General features: G+C 40.7%; 1 protein-coding gene across 6 annotated transcripts in view; it reads right to left on the minus strand.

Annotated features, from left to right (window-relative positions):
* Nucleotides 1-19,586, minus strand: part of FMNL2 (formin like 2) — an 83,279-nt gene that overhangs the window by 55,718 nt on the left and 7,975 nt on the right. The gene's annotated exons all lie outside the window — the stretch shown is intronic.

The raw sequence follows: 19,586 nt of genomic DNA on the forward strand, positions 1-19,586 counted from the left end.
GAGGGCCTCCCATGCTGTGTAGGCCATGAGGATGATATGACCATACTTCACCATGCTAGTTGGGGGTTGGTGAAGGCAGGAAGCATAGACATGGGTGCACAGAAGTACAGTACAACAATTGATTTTTCAGCACTGGCCTTAGCTGCCCACCTCATACCACATAGCACCTGTTATGAATACTGTTCACCCCTCCGAGTACTGTACCGTGCAGGCCCAATTCTGCTTATCTTCCAGAATCTGAAATCGGGCACTTTTAAGGTGATTTGGTCAAAGTAATGATGTTAAGCACTATGTATTCAGGCGTATGCAATAGATTAACATTAGCTCTTAAAATAAATGGAGTACATCACCATCATCATTAGCCATTGCCTATCGATTACAAAACCAAGCCCCTCTCCTCACCATCCTGTCACCATCACTCACGTGGCCATAATGCTGCAATCCATCTCACGCCTGCACATAAACTCATCTTGTTGCTCCATCTGCATTATCTCCTCTGGCTGCCATTCCATCACTAGTCTTCTCAGCCATCATTACATAGAAATATCCATCCTACCCAAGCCCACATACTGTTTTTAAGTCTGTACGATGGTGAATTTGTACCTTTGCCTTGATCTGGACAATTTATGCCGAAATTGATGGGGTGTCTCAGGGTTCAGAGCACTGAACCAGAATTTCTGAGAGCGTGGGTTTGAATTCAAACTCCTACCCATGAATAAAACAAGGTCTCAAGTGTAATTGTTTGATGTTCTGTGAAAATTATACAATTTGGTAATTGACGACTTATATAAAGAGATTATCACATAAGTGGATTTATAGACAGGCTAAATGCGAACACACCTCAAGGAAGCAGTACAGAAAAAGTGGATCGATGTATATATTTATTTAAACACAGTAGTAGAGGAAAATAGAAATGTGCTGAGCTTGGACTTCTACAGGGGCAGAGAGTCAACAGCATGGATGACCGGGAGGGAGTTCAAGACTTTGGGGGGCAGTAGAGGACAAACAGGAACTTCCCACTGAGCCCCTAAAGTCGACAAAAGGGCAAAGTGAGAAGTGACTTCAGAGGTAAAGCGATATGTCATCGATCAAGGCTGTTTTCTGACAGGACATGATGGTGCTCGGCCACCTGCAAGGGTTCCAAACGGATCATTTACAGAGTTCAACTTTCCAATTGAGCCCCACCCTCTTGCTGGCCTCTTTATTAAATATGATTGAACCACAGCTGCCGATATTCATTGCACTACGTACAATATTCATGTTTACTTTTGAGTTGTGTAACTCAAATGTAAAAAAAAATATGTTAATGGTATAATGCTTCAGATACATTTTTAGAGTATGCAGTTAGAATTCACGTTAAGAGGTACAGCTGTAGTATCTACAAAGCAAAAATACCGAACTCCTATAATTGTCCCTTATTTCTGCAGACAACACAAGCTGCACCGATTCCAATTTCTGAATGTGACAAAACAATCCTATCATTGCAACCATTCCAGTTTCTCTTCTGTGTAATTCCATTGAAACCAGCTATACAAAAAGTATAATGCCACCAAATGCCAATGAGGCATTTAAGTAACGTGCCACGTCTGCCAATTGGCAGTAGACTGCTTGCAAACACGTAAACGAATGAGCTTTGTCAATCTGGGTTAGTGTGCCTGCACAGATCGATATGAGGTTTGTAGAAACAGCCAGACAGGCCCACATGTGCTCATGAAGCCAATACGGGTCACTTGGTTCCCATTACTGCTGCCAGCGATCATGATGAAGGGGGCCGGGGGGGGATTGTGGGTAAGAGACAGCAGGGGGAGGGGGCACGGTAGGAACTGAAAATGACAACAAAAAGCACAGCTCAAAACACAAGCTTACGGCATTGTGAACAAATCATGGTTTGTAAGATCAAAGCTGGCAGGGACACTGTACACTATTTCAAAGGCTATGCAGCTCACCAGCCGCCAACGTTTAAACAAATCTTGAGCGTGTAAAACTACAGTACTTTGTATCATGAGCATATAGGCGAAAGCACCAATTGCATACATTTTATTGTTGTAAATTACTGCCAATTATGCCAGCCAGGTCGCATATTTAAAATATACTGTCTACGCGTTTGCTGGCTGTATATCACTGGCTTATCATAGCTAAATAAAGTATATGTAACGTATGTTTTATCCACACTTAGTCACACATCTCTCAAGGTCCTGCAATGCTTAGAAAATAACATCTCGCTTCTGCGCACAAGCCCTCTTTGACGTGTTTCCTCCTTTGTCGTCACCAGTCTCGTCCATCTGCTATCAATCCCTTCCGGCAATGTGTCCTGCACCATGCGCACTGACTTTTCTAACAGTCCAGTTGATGTTTTCAACCTGTGCATGTCCTCTACTCCATGTGTTCTTCGTCGTCTTCGTTCTGTCGGTCTCCTAGCACACCCCAGCACACACCGCATCTCCATCCTCCTTTATGCACTTTCCAGTTTTTGTTCCATTTTCCGCATTAATGTCAATGTTTCTGATCCGTGTCACAGCAGGTAATATGAATTTATTTATACGGTACTTCCGAGGACAAATGCATGTCGGAAAGTGTTATACAAAGCCATGCATCCGCATGATTTCTCTTTGTGTTTAACATTGTGGTGAAAGGGTCAAGTGATATCATTACAGTTATATACCACACAAAATTGATTCTTACTCGTGCAATTTGATGCATGTATCATGAGCTTAAGAATCAATGTTACTGTAATCGATGAATCAATATATAATTACGCCCCAAGTATACAATGAAGAAATGCAGTTTTCACGTGTAAAGCTACTGTTCAGATTGGCTGTTGTAATTTCACACAGATACCAGTGCAAGCGTGTGTGCTTCTCTCCATTCTCACAGACTGCATGGCCTTGAGACAAAGAGGCTCATCTGGAGATAATCCCACCATCCCAAGATTTTCCATCATAAACCTAGCAGATGGCCAGATGGCCAGGTAGCCCGGGTTCGGCGTGACCAGAGACAAACCGCTGCTCGCTAAGGGGTAAACTTATAATATCCTGTCGTACAACAGGATGTCATATCGGCAAGCTTATCCAGCTGGATTTAAGTCTTCCCTTGCTGATATGAAGCAGGAAAAACATACAAGGTCAAGGATATATATTGCTGACACCTATTTTTTTTATGTTGTTTTATTACAATACTTTATGAACACAGTACTGAATTGCATTCAGCTTATTTACCCCAGATACTGTGGTTTATTTGAGAAAGGACGGTGCAGTGCGAGAATGCTTCTTCTATGTACTACAGTGATGTATCGCTGTCACAAAACACAATTAGGCAATTCATGGGGACCATTTAAACTCGTGAACATATCCCACAAAATAACCATGCTTGATGCTGTATATGTTTCTTATTCACATTTCCTCTACCATACTTACTGAACTAAAGTAGCATAATGCAATACAGGAACGTTTCTCTGATCCACACTCATGTGTGGAGAAAACTTTACATGTCCTATCACAGTGCGAGCGATCCACATTTTTTACTCCATTTATCCACAAGGGGGGGGGGGGGGACGAACAACGTGGATAATTAATAGGATTAAGAAGCGTGCAGATGCAGTGTTTTTGCCGTGGGTAAATAGGGCCATGGACAAGTAGAGTTATACTGCAGCTCGGAATGGGAAGATTGCGGAGTTAAAATCCAGATTGGGGGGTTGACTCGTTCCCCATTGCCCCTCAAAAAGGTCAACACACCTGTCGGTAGGTCACTAGTGGTTGTCCTATGCAGAGACTCGCCCCTGCCATTGCACTATAGAACGTCTTACCCCTGGCCAAGGGCTGTAAACAGGAGACCAGCACCGTTTCAACACTCATGAGTAGAAAATAACTTCTGACCATATACAAAATGTGATGTAATTAGAATACAGAGCAGAGAGCAGATCACAACAATCTTGCAATGGAGCACAGTGTTCCCCTGTGGAAAACGTTCGTGTTTTCCTAGCAAAAGGACTATCCAGCGGCAGTGATATGCATCCCGATAGTAGTGTGGTAGGATATAGCGCCATTGTTATTTTCAAGTTTACTGCATAAGACAGGATGTATCGTGGATAAACACCACTGCAGAAACAAGAGGACACCACAGGAAGGAACTTTGACTTGTTTGCAGCCTTGAGATCGATTAAACATATCAATCTGCTGTGTTAAAGTCAAGTGCTCACGTTACCAAACAGTTATTATATTATTTCCACGTCTAACAAAACTCTGCTCTATATTCAAATGTTAATTACGATGCAGATAAATTGACTGCTAATCAGACGAATAGCCTTGGGAGAGCATGAGGACTGGGATTTGAGAACATCTGCATTTAATCCATACAGCAATAACACAAACAGTACACTTGGCCAGTTTCTGTTGTCAACAACACCCAACACTGGATTGCTGTATCTGCTATTCGCACTCAAAATAACGTCAATTAAAAATGTGATACGTCTACTTATCCTGCACCGTCCTGCGTTTTCATCAGTTTTCGTTTGTTATATACACATCGCATGTTTTCCATATTTCTTGCAGCATGATTTGAAGTTATGCTTTCCTTGTGATTTTTGTTCTCACTTTCACCCATCTCTCTCATCTCTTCACGCATAGAAATCCACAAATCTTGAAGCACTATCCACAAAAATAAGATGGCACATTTACCGCATCACATTCATTCTTGCTTAATTGGGCTCGCATCAAGTTTAGTGTTGTACTGCAGTAAGGTACTGTACAACATACAACACGCACGTTTGCTTCATTGCGCATGATAGTTACCTGTACTCGGATTAATCACACTTCAAAAATACGGTGATGTTTTAAGGCACCAGGATAAATGTAATTAGTTACACGGGGTGGGGGGGGCATTGCTTAATGTGTCAGTTGCTTAACTGAATGCACGATATGCAAATAAGTGGTCAAGCTGTCATTTGCTAAAATTATCACAAGGGACCCAAAGTCATCCAGGAAAAACTCCAGCAGTCCTCATTGAACCATGTACGAGCAATGGAGTGCGGGCCACTTACATGTGGCAGTGAAAAGTAACGCTACATCGTGTGGTTTAGAAAACTTCTTACTGTGGTGCACTTACAATTAACACTAGTACTTATCGTAAAATGACGTACATTGCAGAAAATTTCACCAAATGCAGTATTGCGGGGCATTTACACAATTGTGCCATTAAATATGCAATAAATACAGTACTTTTCACTTCAAAATCTCAGTCAACCAGTCTACAAAATTGCCGCACCGTTTGTTGCACTGTGGGACTGAGCGACATCGGGGCCTGTGCCCCAGGCCAGCCTGGCGCCAGGTTTGTTTTTTTCCACTGTAGAAGCCCAAACCCTGCTGCTGATTTTACATGAAATATCATGACGCAATGATGCCGGGTCCTCAGTGTTACCGACCGATGTCATTAGCACCACCCCTGGCCCTGGTTTGGACCAGAGCCAGTATATCGTGGTTTGGTTCTGGTTCAGCAAAGAGCTAGTGGATATGAGATACAGCAAAGATCCTCTTGTCCGTCTTCACATGGCGGACCGATTTCGTGAATTCTAGTATCCGCGTGAAAAAACTGCAGATAATTGGAGTTATGACACAAGCAAGGTAAGGGCTGCACTATACCAGCGGATAACCTACGGGTAATCGGATGAATCTACTCTGTTAAACTCGCACATACCCATACAGGCACACGCATTCATACACACTCTCACAAAGACAAAGATCCCCCGTGCAGCCTACACATGCTGCTTGTGAGCACCTATTAAGGCCAGCACGGTGCACTTATGAGCGAGTAGTATGGCCAAAACCACCCCCGACCACCTTCCCCACCCCCAGTACTGATGTTTTCACACAGCACCAGGTAATCGTTTATGGCCAAGTCGACCTTTTGGAGGCACAGGACCGGTTCAGATAATCACAACTGACGTTATCCCTGACCGCGAATCGAGCTCATGCGGCCGAGTTCCCAACGCAGTGCGCTAACTACCATTATCAATCCACTGCTTATGTCCACCCAAAGCCACCACCACGGTGCCAACTCACAATATTGTGATACAGCAATGCATCCAGCAACTGCACATGGGCTCATTTAATTGCTCAATCTCCTCCGTGGTGGACTGCCTCTCAAACACTTTCCATACCTTGGCTGCCATTTATTATTCTTGACCATCATTCATCATCCCATATCCCTTCTAGCAATGTGTCCTGCTTAAGCCCAATTCTGGGAAAGGGTATCTCCGTGTCTCTATCTCGGTGTCTGTATGTGTCTCCATCTCTTTCTCTCCATGCCTGTGTGCCTAATGCCCATGTCTTTGTGTGCGTTTCCATGTCTGCCTCTGTATTGATGTCTGTCTCTGTAGTCTTTGTCTCCGTTTTTGTCTCCCTGATGGATACAAGGCGAGACATAAATACACAGATCCCACTTATCCGCAATTGTGCAGACAAGTGGGATCCTGCAGCAATTTAATCCTATTACCCATCGGCTATCTGCAGGTATTGGGCGCCCCTTAGCTTACATCATTACTCCCATTATCCACTATCTTATCGCATATTGATGTAGTCCCAAAGCATGTTCATCCTATTACCCAAGGTTATCCGCATTTTCCCCCAGCGGATACGTGTCTTAATTTCACGGATAAACCAAGCATACATTGCAACAGGATCCAAAATATGGGCACCCGATATCAAACCGGATAAGAGAAGTCCTCCTGTACTCTCCGGTTTATATCCATGCTCTATGCAGTGCACATTTATGTATTTTTGAAACATGTGCACAGCTGATGGTAGCCTAGATGTTGAAACCGGCAGATGGGGGAGGCCCATGATCCTGTGCCCGGTGTAAATGCCATGTGGTCTGCCCCAGATATTGAAATCAGCAGATGGGGAGCACTTGAATGCGTGTCATTGTGTAAATGCCAGCGTGCACGCTGTGACATGCTGCCAAGCCGTTGCTCGACGTGTGAATCATAGGGCATTCAATGCAGACTGCAAATCCAGCAGTGGCTGCTGGAATGTATGTGTATGTTGAACTTCTTTCGCACCGTACGGAGCCAAACGTGCTAATCGGAGGTGCGGATGTCAGACACGTTCTTATTTAGAGTGGTTATTGCTTCCCTTCAAGCTGTCAATTTCCCTCGTGAGAATGCTCTAAATCTTACAGTGTCCTTAGAGTGCAAAATGTTTAATATACCATGTTTTAAAATGAACACACTATACTGTAACATTTGTACTTAATAGTACAATACTGTACGTTATAATATGTATACAACTATGCAATTTAAAGTTCAAGGGATTACTGTAAGTGTTGCTGTGCCACTATTACAAGATTAAGTGTATATTTTGAATGTAAAATTACGTACTGGACTAATAAACTTAATTTAAACTATCAAACAATAATTACCTCTTGACATATAGAAGAGATATTTCATATTGATGCTAAATAAAGTTACCTCTGCGCACTGTCAGGAGCAATTTTATTATATTTCAGAGTCAACATTGCATTTTCGTTTCCAGAAAAGCAACATTAAATTTGCCAATGCCAGTGTTAGTGAAAGTTTCTGTCCATGAAACGCATAATTGAAGTGGAGAAATTAGAACCAGATAATCAGAGGACACGAGGATGCCCGTGTGCATGACCACCCACGTGCCCGAGATTTGTTCTGGAGTGGTACAGCATCGTTGTTGAGGAAATGTCTCACTGGATTCCTCACCAAGTAGGGAGACCATGTGTGGATCAAGATGCCGTGCGTGTGTGTGTACTCTCCTTTCGGCAGCATCTCTCCAGTGCGAGCTGCTCGTGCATGTGTCCGAAGCCACGACTCGTACAGCATCTTAATGAGAAACTGAGATTTTTTTTTGAGTGTGGCTGGTTACCATGGCAATGCATCGTGATGTAAATGTAGGCTTGACGGGAGGAAATGTTATAACCGTTTGTCTATTTCAGCCCCGGGGGCATATTTTACGAGCCAAAAATTATACCAAAGCAGGCCAAAGGCAAATATTGATACAAAATGGTTGATGATGATAACAACCGCTTTTGCTGTTAACACTGCTGTACACTCTTCTCATTCATGGATCAAGATAGTAACGTGCAACAAGAAATTACCTACGCAGCGCCGTAATGTTATTCTTTATCACCATACAGTATTTCCCAAAAATATTCATGAACGTGACAAATTAGTGAGTCCAGACACAACCCAGGCTTTCTGTTGAAGCCCGCCTGTCAACTTTTGCTCAGTGGGTCGTCGCGAACTCTCCGCTGCTGCTCCAAAGCCCTGGGACTCCCTTCCCACCACGTCCATCCGTGCTGTTGACTCCCTGTCCCTGTTCAAGTCTGGGCTCAAAAAGTGATTTTCTGCCTCATTCTGCAAAATAAATATTCCTCCTGTTATTGTACAGCATCTTGAGATCTAGATGGTATGTAAACACAACGCTTAATTGTATTTCATACATCAAAGAACTGCATTGTATGAAAGCCACAAGATGAATATTGTATACTTTACCATTATAGAGGCATGTTCTAGTAATCAAATTGAAATGTTACACCACTCTTATGAATGACATCGTACCTGTGTAGTACTGTGATTGTGTTGTATGGCAGTATATCACAATAAGCATAGTAAACACCATACGCTATTGATTAGCGATATACTTTTGACCATTGAGCTCACAATGAAGAAACAACAAAAACATCAAACGCCACACACAGCGTTATTCTGTGGGTTGTAGAGTAACACTTTAAAGCTAACGGCTTCAATGTGTAAGGGTAATTCCCAAATCAGCCTTTGTTGTCATTAGCCTGCACCTTCCCAATATTGTATTGGGCAAAGGCATTTCCCATTTTATTCAATTCCTTCCTTTCCCAAGTCATCCTTGTCCATTAGTGGTATCTAAATTATCGTTGACTTTATCTCGCCATCTCTTCCGCTGTCTTCAAAGAACAGTGGGATATCGCAATCACATTCAGCAATGATGCGGTCTTCACTTAACAGTCCACTCCCATTCCCAGGTGATAGTGGCTCAGAAAATCTCAACTTCCTTTCACTCTCACAGCCTCACCCAGAACCATGATTACCGCACGTCCACACATTAACAAGCAAAGCACGTTCACGGCCTGACAGACTTTATTGCTTTGTGCTAAGTGTGGATTCTCCACATCAGAGAATGCGTTTTTATTGTCCAATAAACACTCCAGACTTAACAGTCAAAAGGCAAAAGGAGACCTCACACATGTCCCGGCATGCCCACACACACACAAACGTATCGCTTTAAACCCACTCAGTACGTTCATATTATAATGCATACACACAAATGTGCAAGTAATATAACTAATTGATACTTTGTCTGTTATAGATGTGTTTTAGTCCGTACTGTAGGCAAGCGTGCTCATTTGTACTTTAATACTGTTAAAGAAAATGTTTTAGCAAATAACAATTACTAGAACTAAATGACTGCACATGGGTAAAAGACACACACACACAAAAACCATGATGCAGCCTTACTCATCTTGTCCTCAAATCTGCTAGCCACGTGAAAACATACCAAGTGCGGTAGAAAATATTCCCGGTGTGGAAAGTTACCATTCAGACATGCTGGTGACACTCACGGCTGGTCCTGATGAACTTTAAACCCCCACCAGCAGCATCACTTCCTCCCTGCCCCCGAAAGTGTGCCCAACCAGCATGCAAGCTCAACATGAGTGGAATTCTGACTCATCAAAAAGAGGTTCCTTCTACAAATTATCAACAGATGTCAACCTATTTTCAATCACCACCTTGAGTACCTTGTAAAAATGCGCTTTATAAATGTAACTTGTTATTGTGATTTACACCGAAATTCATGTCCAATTATACAAATAAATGTGTCGATTTGGATTCATAGATGCTATCTTGTGTGCTTTTACCTGGAGGCCGCATTTTAATCAATGAAATGACTTGACCTGTTCTTTGTGGTTACTTAGATACTACATTTTTAATGACCTGAATTTTTTGTTTGTTTTTGATTGACCTGAAAGTATGTCACAAGAAACAACATCACATACAGTTTTACGTCACTAATGCACCCTCCCGCTGAAAAGTGGGGTCACGTGGCATCAGGTGACATCACTTGTTAGCACAAAGCCCCGTTAAATGATTATTAGATCAATTTAATAATCTGAAAAATTAGGAAAAAAATAAAAAATTGTCCTTAAAAATCCAAGCATTTTAAAGCCGAAGCTCATCACTAGTAATTTTGTATCTGCAATACTAAAAGTGCAGCACAAATAAGGTAAATTTTTCCAGGTGATGCTAGCTGGTCATGCTACGAGACTTGTGATATGTGCAGAGGTTGCTGGCTTACTCGTGGGTGGACATACACAGTAATTACTCATGACCTCCCCAACTCAGCTCTGAGTGAAGACTCGCAGACTCCTTTTATGGACCTCTTTTTGGGTTTCTCTACGTTGAGTAAGTTACTCACGAGCGAGAGATTGGGTTTGTGCTGAGCGAATACTATACAGTATTGCACTACAGGATATCGCGGATGCGAAATGTAAAATGCAAGGAAACATAAAATGTGCATGTACAGCTTCACAATCCATTTGTTAGATGAGGGCCTTTCCACACCATGCGGGTCATGGGGGTGATCTGACTATACTCCACCATGCTGATTCGTGTGGGCTGATGTGGGCAGAGAGAATAGATGGGGAAGCATAGAAGTACAGGATGGTACAATTATATTTTTTCTGCACTGCCCTCTGATGCCCACCCACACGAAATTTCGTGCACTACAGTACTGTATTGACTTTTTGACCAACATGACAAAGACCATTCTTTGCAGTTTTGGAGCTGGTGGAATTTTCTGAAACATGTTCCTTGACAAAGGTAGAGCAATAAATACGGCTCCACATAAACATTGACATCTTTGATCCCCTGAACAAATAAGCTGTGTCCACCGGTTGGGTGCATGATTGGAAACATGCAGCAACAGCAGAAGCAGGATGTGGGAGGGGTTGGTAACCCCTCTGTGAAAAAAGGAAAGAGAAAAAAACTCTTGACGTCCACAGTAAAACGCAAGCACACATGCAGACGCACACGCACCTCGGTAATTAAAGTCAGATCGCTTGGCTGTGAACATGGAAGAGGCATGCAGATCGTTTTGAGTAAATTCAGTCTCGAGCAAGAAGCATCGTAACTGGAAAGAGAAAATGTCTGGCCACTTAGACAAGCTTGTCAAGGTTGTCACATTCCGAATGGAGGAATTTAACGACAGTACACGATAGTTTTAATTTCTGCAGTGTTTAGTCTTTTAAAGAAAAAAATTGGAATGAAAAAAAACCCCACAGAAATATATCCAAAACAAATCTTCCAATAGCCCACGTGCAAAAAGCACACAATACAATCCTTCCAGTCATTCTACGATCCCGAGTAGTAACTGACAACCAGCTCCCTCCCACACCATCCTGCCCGGATGAGGCAGGGGCCATGTAAGGGATGTACGGCACCAAACATTCCAGCACAATCGTACAACGGAGCCTCCCCCCTTATGCACTGCTCGGTGCATTCGTTCAACAGAGTCCATTGCGACCCTAAAAATAGCTATAAAAGTCCAAAGCAGTTGTACATTAAAGTACATTATAGTGGAAATATTTTATATAACATAACAAAGAGAATAACGATACTGTACTCTTTATTGTGTGCGATTTTAGTCACAAGCTATTTACATGCATTGCAGCACAATTTTGGTCAGTTTTTCTGTTCAAAGTAGTAAAACCAAATATTTGTGTTTATTTTATAAAGCACAGCCACTTGCTGCTCAAGAAAGCATGATGTTCTAAGTACTGCATCTAGCAAAACAAGGATGATGGATAAGTATTTATAAACGGACAAATGTGAAATTCTAAAATTATTGGGCGACAAGGCCTAGCAGGGAGGCCTTGGCAGGGACCGTTGTCTAAACACACTGGTCAGTTACTCTATTGGCTTCTGCATGAATACCTTCTTTCATCAAGGCTTATGCTGACCTGGCAGCCAGCCAGCAACTAATATCCAAGGCAGTGTGACTTATGAACCAGTGTCAGATAACCTCACCTTTATTCACTGGGTCTATCACAATTCCCTTGGCACAACTAAACAAAAAAAACCTCTCCCAGCCTAAAGCACTTTATAATATCACATCCACTTGATGGTTCAATAGACCACTTTGAGCGATTTTAATTATGAGTTAAACCGTTGAAACAAAGCACTTGCAAAGTGAAACAATCACACTTACACCTTTGGACACAACTCCATCTTGTACTGTGGAAATGCATCCTCAACTCAGGTACTCGAAATTCATTATAGTCAGAATTTATTTCACTGTTTAATTTACTTTCCAATTAAGCCTTACATTCTTTCCACCTTCAAGAAAAAAACGTCCGCCCATGTGCCTATATCCTACTGTAGTTCATGTGACTTTTAACCTAAATATATGGAAGTTGGATCATTCTTGAACAATGGGACTCAAAATAAATGTGGTTATATGCCACGTAAAATGGCTCTCAAAAGAAATGCATAACTACATCTGGAATAGGATGTCATCGGTTTTAAGAACATCCTTGAACTTACACAACATTGTCTATGTTTGGCATATCCCTGTAAACGCGCAACGTTGGCATATGGTTGGCACTGTTGGACCAACATTGGTTCAAAATTGGTTACCACATTCAATGTTGACCAAGATCTTCACTCTACAATTATTGTACAGTATGTATAATATACAGATTGGTTTTGGTCAAACTGTGGACTGATATTTCCAAGTTGCTCAATACAATTTGGCGTTTGTCATATCCTGAATTGTTTTGTTTTACAAAGGCCAGGATGATTTATGCTAAGAAATATGCCCTCCTTGTCCCATTTGTTCTGCTGGTCCCCTCGTTTGTTCTGCTGGTCCCCTCTCGTTTGTCCGCCTCCCCAGTCCTCTCTCTGCCCCGGCCCCTCCCCCCTCTCTCCATTTAAGGCCTCGGCACAGATTCGTTGTCCTTCTGTTTGTCTTGGTGTGTGTCTCGCTCGGTGTATCTCTGCATGTGTGTCTGCCTATGTTGTTTCCGTGTCTGTGTTTTATCATTCATTCTTACCTGATGATGGCTGCTTGTGTTGCAACCAAAACGTCGTATTCTATTATTTGATTTTATTTTCTACGTGACTTTACCGAAAGAACCAAAGAGTAATTCCTGCAGTCACGGAAGCTTCGAATCTAGTTTGATTTATTTTCATTAAAATTGAATTTGTTTCCCTACAAAACAGTACTGTGCTGTATAATGAAAGGCAATAATTTGTGCCTAATACGGTGGAACAAAAAAAATGCACAGATCGTACGCTATCAAGATCAATGCACTATTTAAATGTATACTTAGTGCAACTATAATCATTTGGTTTAATGAACTGAAAAACATTCTTCATAATACTGTAACAAGCACACGTAAATCATTAGATGATACAATTCTTGCCTTATGACAATATCACCTAAAAAGTGGCCAATCCCTTGAAAGCTTATCTGAGTTTAGCCTGATTTGTACTTGGCTGGATGACTACCAGGGCTTGCCAGTGTTGTAGATATGGGGCTACAAAGGTGGCCAGGACATATCAATATTCAGTGTTACCCCCTCATCGTGTGGGTGAGGTTTCTCCTGATATTCCAGGATGCTCTCACTTGCCACTGATATTTGGTAATGACTAAATATATCCCAATGCAAGATCCTCGTGAAAAAAAACATTATAGTACTGTAGTCTTAAAACTCCGAGATAAATGATAACCTAACAATTATGAGGTTATAGAAATGATTGAATGGAATTTAACATGTTATTTTTATACATTATACTGTAATGCTAAGGTTAATAGAGTACTCTATATGCTGCAAGCATGACCCACTCGGAGGTGAACCTTATCGGCACTTTATTTTATGCAATGGGTAATTCTTCATGTTTCAGATCAGGTATCATATCCGGCATTTCAATATGCCAATATAATATTCGGTTTAGTACGGTATATCACGGTCTGAACCTGCAAAAAAGGGGGGAAAAATCTTCAATTTATGTCCAGGCCACAGTCTTATCGGTAAATATTTGGACGGGCTGGTCATAATCCTTTTGTAGAATTATTACACCATGTCTGCAGCAGGAGGTCTGAAAACACACAGGATTAGGGCTGAACGATTTGGGGAAAATATTTAATTGCGATTTTTCTGACAGATATTGCGATTGCGATTTGATTTGCGATTACATTTTTTAAAGTCAAGCTTCAGTTCAATATTCACAGTGTAATAGATTTAAAACATGTGATGGAGGATTACCACATGATACCATCAAAATATTAACTGCTCTATATATTCTAATGCAAGGATGAGAACTTAAAATATATGAATTGCTTCCAGCATGTATTTATTAAAATGTTTTAATTGAAATAGAACAATCAAACATAGAACAATTGTTAAGTTAAATAAATAAAGTTATAATAATAAAAAAAACAATTCCAATAAGAAAGAAATAGGACTTTTCAAATCGCACAAAATCGCAGCCTTTGCGATTTGCGAATTGCATTTTTCAAATTGCGATTTAGATTTGAAATAGATTAATCGTCAGTCCTACACAGGATGTATGGAATGGTAAACACTGCTGTATCCAGGGTATTTAACAGCATCAATGCTCGAATGTAACTTACAACAATAAAAACAGATATGCAACTAACTTAGAAAGCAGTCATCTGTATTATGCTCCCGTTAACAGTTAATTTTCCAACTGAAGGCTATATTTTCCTGAATAACCAACAGTTGAATAGAAATATTTTGAAAACAAACCCATTTTCAAGATAGAAAAGCTACACTGAGATGACAATGTACCAAAATACAAGAGACAAACTTCACCGATTTTATTTAAGAAGTTTTCAGAAAATTGGATTGGAGAAATGAAGGCGTAAATACAATTGACAAAAATATTAACCATCTCAGATTTCGATTTAAAGCTTTCGTGACTGCAGGGATTCATCTTCTTGGTTCTTTCGGTAAAGTCACGTAGAAGGGAAGTAATAAAATAATAAAAATAAAACATTATGTTTTTTTTTATTATTTTATTATGTTTTATTTTTATTCTTTTATTACTTCCCTTCTACGTGACTTTACCGAAAGAACCAAGAAGAAGACATCTCAGATTTGCTGATGGCATAGCCAATAGTAATGAACTACAGGAAACAGATGAAGAACTTAAAGCAAGCTGTGCCAAAGATACAAAATGAGCAAGACAAAACTCACGCTACAATAATTTCTCTAAAAAACTGGAGATATCTGTCGGAGGGACGCGACTGGAAAAGACAAAAGATGATGCATACCTCGAAGAGTTAGTGATCAGAGATCAGGCTCAAAATGATAAAATCACGAGGCAGACAAGAGCAAGTTGAAGTGCTTTTGGGAAGCTGAACTTAAACATGAAAAGTAATATACCAATGTGTCTAAAGAAGTGCACATTACCTGCTATGATATTGTTCAGAAACATGGGCTTTGACAAAGAAAATGTAAAAACACCGTTAGTGTGTGCAAATAAGCGTGGAATGGTACGTGATTTAAATTACACCGAGAGGCAGAAAGAAAAGCACATGGCTTACAAACCATACGGGAGTTAAGACATGTAATTTTGACTGTTAAAAGTGAGTGCACTGATGCAGGGCATGGGGCTAGAAGGGATGGTGGCGGCTGATGCTTGAGACGTACGTATGTACGTTGAACTTCTATCGCACTGTATGTAGCCAACCTTGCTAATCGGAGGTTTGGAGGAAGGAAAACAATTTAAACACGCTGCTGGATGAAGGCCTCCGCAAAGCTGTCAAAATCTCTTGTGATCCTGCGATGTGATAATCCGCTGGGCACCTTGCGTAGAGGCCAATTTAATCGCTTCTTCGCATGTTGTCCTTGGTGGACGTCCTCTTGTATTTGTTTTTGATGCCTTGGCTGCCACTGTCTATTTTTCTTCATGGTCCCTGCATTCATTGTCCACCGAGCAGCTGAGCAGAAGTCCCACTGCAAAATAATGTTAACTTTTCTGTCTCACAAATCACGTGCACTTCAGCACCATGACCTTGCCATCAAGGAAGACGTTGCAGGAAAACACTTTCAGGTGTCAAAGCAATTTCTCCGAATGCGTTATATATTTTTCAAGTTAACTTGGTTTGGTACGCAAGTGTTAACCATGTTACATGAAATCAATGAAAAAAGATAAACACTGTATTTACAAAAAGCACACAATTCGTTTTATAAACCCCATGAAGCTCTTTGCCAGAAATACTGTACAACGCACGCTCCCATTCTGTTTACCACATGGGAACTAAAGGCCAAACCTTGTTATATATGTCAACTATCATCATCATCAAACACCATGTGCCATCTTCTCATGGTTCTGCAAAGTAACAATCCGCTCAGTACTTGCACACGAGATGATTGTATTGCTCCATCTCCTCAGTGAACGTTCTGTCTAACAGCTCTCTCATTTAGCTGCCACCATCAAAGGTGACGATGATATTTCTTTTAGACAATCACATCTAATGTTACTCTGAATCACTTTGGCTTAAGCCGGTCTCCTTGTCCAATTCTCATTCTAAGAACGGAAAACGTAGAGGCCATACAACCACAGGAGCAAACTTTGTTCTATAGCATGTATCGACCACATATATACTTTCTGCCCTGACTCAATCAGATTCTGGAAAAAGATTATGAAAAAGCATTTAACTCAGTGCAAATTGATGTAGGTAATCATCCAAGCTCTGACAAACCACATTTGAATTAAAATATTGATTTTAAAAATACAAGGACGGAACAGCTACACACAAGAGACTACAAGAATGAACAAAAAATTATTTATTAGCATTTTAAATTCTTCTACGACAGTTTTTTCCCCCAGCATACTCTACTTATTGACATTTTATGTACTACTGATATACTATGAGAACTACAAGTAAAATTCACTATGAAAACACAGCAGAGTACAGAATAAGTAGGCCTATCACACAGTAGTTTCCCTTTTAAATCATGCATGTGACCATAAGAACATAAGTGGCCCATTGTGTGTGTGAACAGAGCTCCATTAAATCGTTACTTTCAAATATGTTTTATTTTACATTGCAGGACCATTGCAGGAAATTTCCAATTTCTTTTCAAGGCAACACAGATTACTGTCATTTGCAACTGATTCACAGTAAATAAATATTCACAACTAGTGTGTTATGCCATTTTTTTTAATAAGCAAGATATATTCATGAAAATCAATGAATTAAAGCAGGCTTACTGCAAAGCTAGCCAAGCATGTCATTAAAATGTTATTAAAGGCTTTCGCTGAGAAACAGCTGGGCCATCATGACCTGAAAGAAAAATTACTTTTATAAAACTTAAAATAAAAAGATGCATCTAGTTACATGAAATATTTACGTGGATAACACAATCATACATTCCTAATTTGAAGCTCTAGATTTTAGTTTCAGAGGAAAACATTTTAACGGTGGACAAGATGACATTTCGAGTTCATAATAATGTGACCGCAGGTACTGTGTCTGGCTGCCCTTCTAATAAACACTCGCATCTTCTTTGACAATCCTTGTAACATCTGCAAAGTGTTCTATCTTCAGAGGCTCACGCATGTGCTGTTGACAATATTTAATCACTGTGCTTCAGGAATGGACTTCAATGTAATCAGGCGAGGAGGGTTCTGTATTATGAACTCGCTCTGCATCCAATAATTGTGCTCTGCCATCAGCGGCCGAGCATCGTGCCAAATAAAACTCAGCACATTTGCCACTTAAAATCAATTCTCACTTCATCTGCAATCGTGCAACCAAAAGAGTTTTCACGTGGGTTATTTTGCCAACATAACGCTTAAATTACGCACGGACATGACACACGGCTCAATGAATACCAATATTGCACAGTAAATGGAACTACTGTACACTTACACAGACATATTGTAGGAACCGAAAGTAAATAAATAAAAGACAAAGGAGCACACTGTTTAGTGCAAAAACAGGCGCTTTTGGGGCCATTGTCCCAGCTAGCACAGGGGGAAACCAGGCTCTCCCTGAGAAAACAAGAGCATTTCTGAAAAAGCCATTTCATACCAAAGATCCCAGAAAGAGGGGGGGGATCCTTGCGGACAGGTCTTATTCCAGCAGAGCTAATCAGTAATCAAGCGCAGTGTGGGAAAAGACCGCGCAGAAAAAATCTGTTCCTTCCGTCTTCATAGCCACGCTTATCCTCCACAGTGGAATTATTTCCCAAGGTTAATTGCATGTAAAAAAAGTGTTTCTGGTGCTGATGCAATATAGTGCCTGTAGTAAGCTTTAATAAGAGAGACTGCACGGCACGGCACCACACCTCCCCCCATTGCTATTTAAAGTACATGAAAACTAATCACAACATTTTAACAACAACACACAACAAGTCGATAGATGATCCACTGACATTTTTATAGGAATACTGAAAGTAATTTCCCACGTAAAAATTACGGTGGTCAGCACATTTCCATTCTGTACCCATCCCGGAAAAGAGACCCAATTGCACGTCTCTTGTGGAGGTCACGTTTGCAGGAAAATAAGAGCAGAAAAAATTGCACAGGGCAGCTGGCCAGACAGGAATTCCCATGAGTTGCGAGTGAGCCAACAGCATTTGTCTGCAGTTTCAGCTTTGGCCGGAAGTAACGGTTCCAGCTCAAACAAAAGGGCCACGAAATAAATGCCACAGATTCATAATTTAGGTACTTGACACAGAGGGCCTTATTATTATGCCCATGTTTAAATGCCAAAATACCTTAAACGATGATGACTTGTGAAATGCAATGGCCTAAGCATGAGATCAAAACTACCAGCCAGGGAACAATAAATATCCCTGGCAATGCGAAGAATTGTCGCAATTCAAGGTTGAAACTCAATTCAGATATCAATTATTTTGTTGTTATTATTATTAGTTAGTGGTTTCAGTGATAACATAAACCTGTGAGATATACAATACTGTATAAGAATCTCACACATGCAATTCTATGAGAATATCATGAGTTTAGGAATCGACATTTAACTATTAATCGACACATTTTTCTAATCCTACAAATTATGACACAACAAAGTATTGTACAGTATATCCAATTAGATTGCATGGAAAATGTGACCATTACCACGCGACTTCACACAGCCTTTATATCAACTTTGAAAAGATGCAACCTGTGTCCATATAATTTGCCATCACATACACAAATATAGACATTTTACGAAGTTTTCATAATGCAACCATTGTGGGTTTGTCATCCCAGTTATTATCAGCATGCTAGCTGCGGTGATATCTTCTGACAGAGGAGAAACACCTGTTGAAAGAATGTCAAGCCCAGGTGAAGATTGCAGACCAGATGCTGGCAATCAGAAAACAGAAGAATGTGTGAACTGGAGATATGCAGAGAGCCCATAAACAAAATAGACATCAGGAGATAAAGTAGGTGTTGTATGTGATTTTATCACTTAAACCCTATTACCGTATTCAATTTGACCCTTCATTATCGATAACGCAACAAATTAGTTCAGGTATGCCAGTTACAGTTT

The sequence above is a fragment of the Lampetra planeri genome, chromosome 2 (assembly GCF_965212315.1).
Source record: "Lampetra planeri chromosome 2, kcLamPlan1.2.h2, whole genome shotgun sequence".
NCBI classification, from domain to species: domain Eukaryota; kingdom Metazoa; phylum Chordata; class Hyperoartia; order Petromyzontiformes; family Petromyzontidae; genus Lampetra; species Lampetra planeri.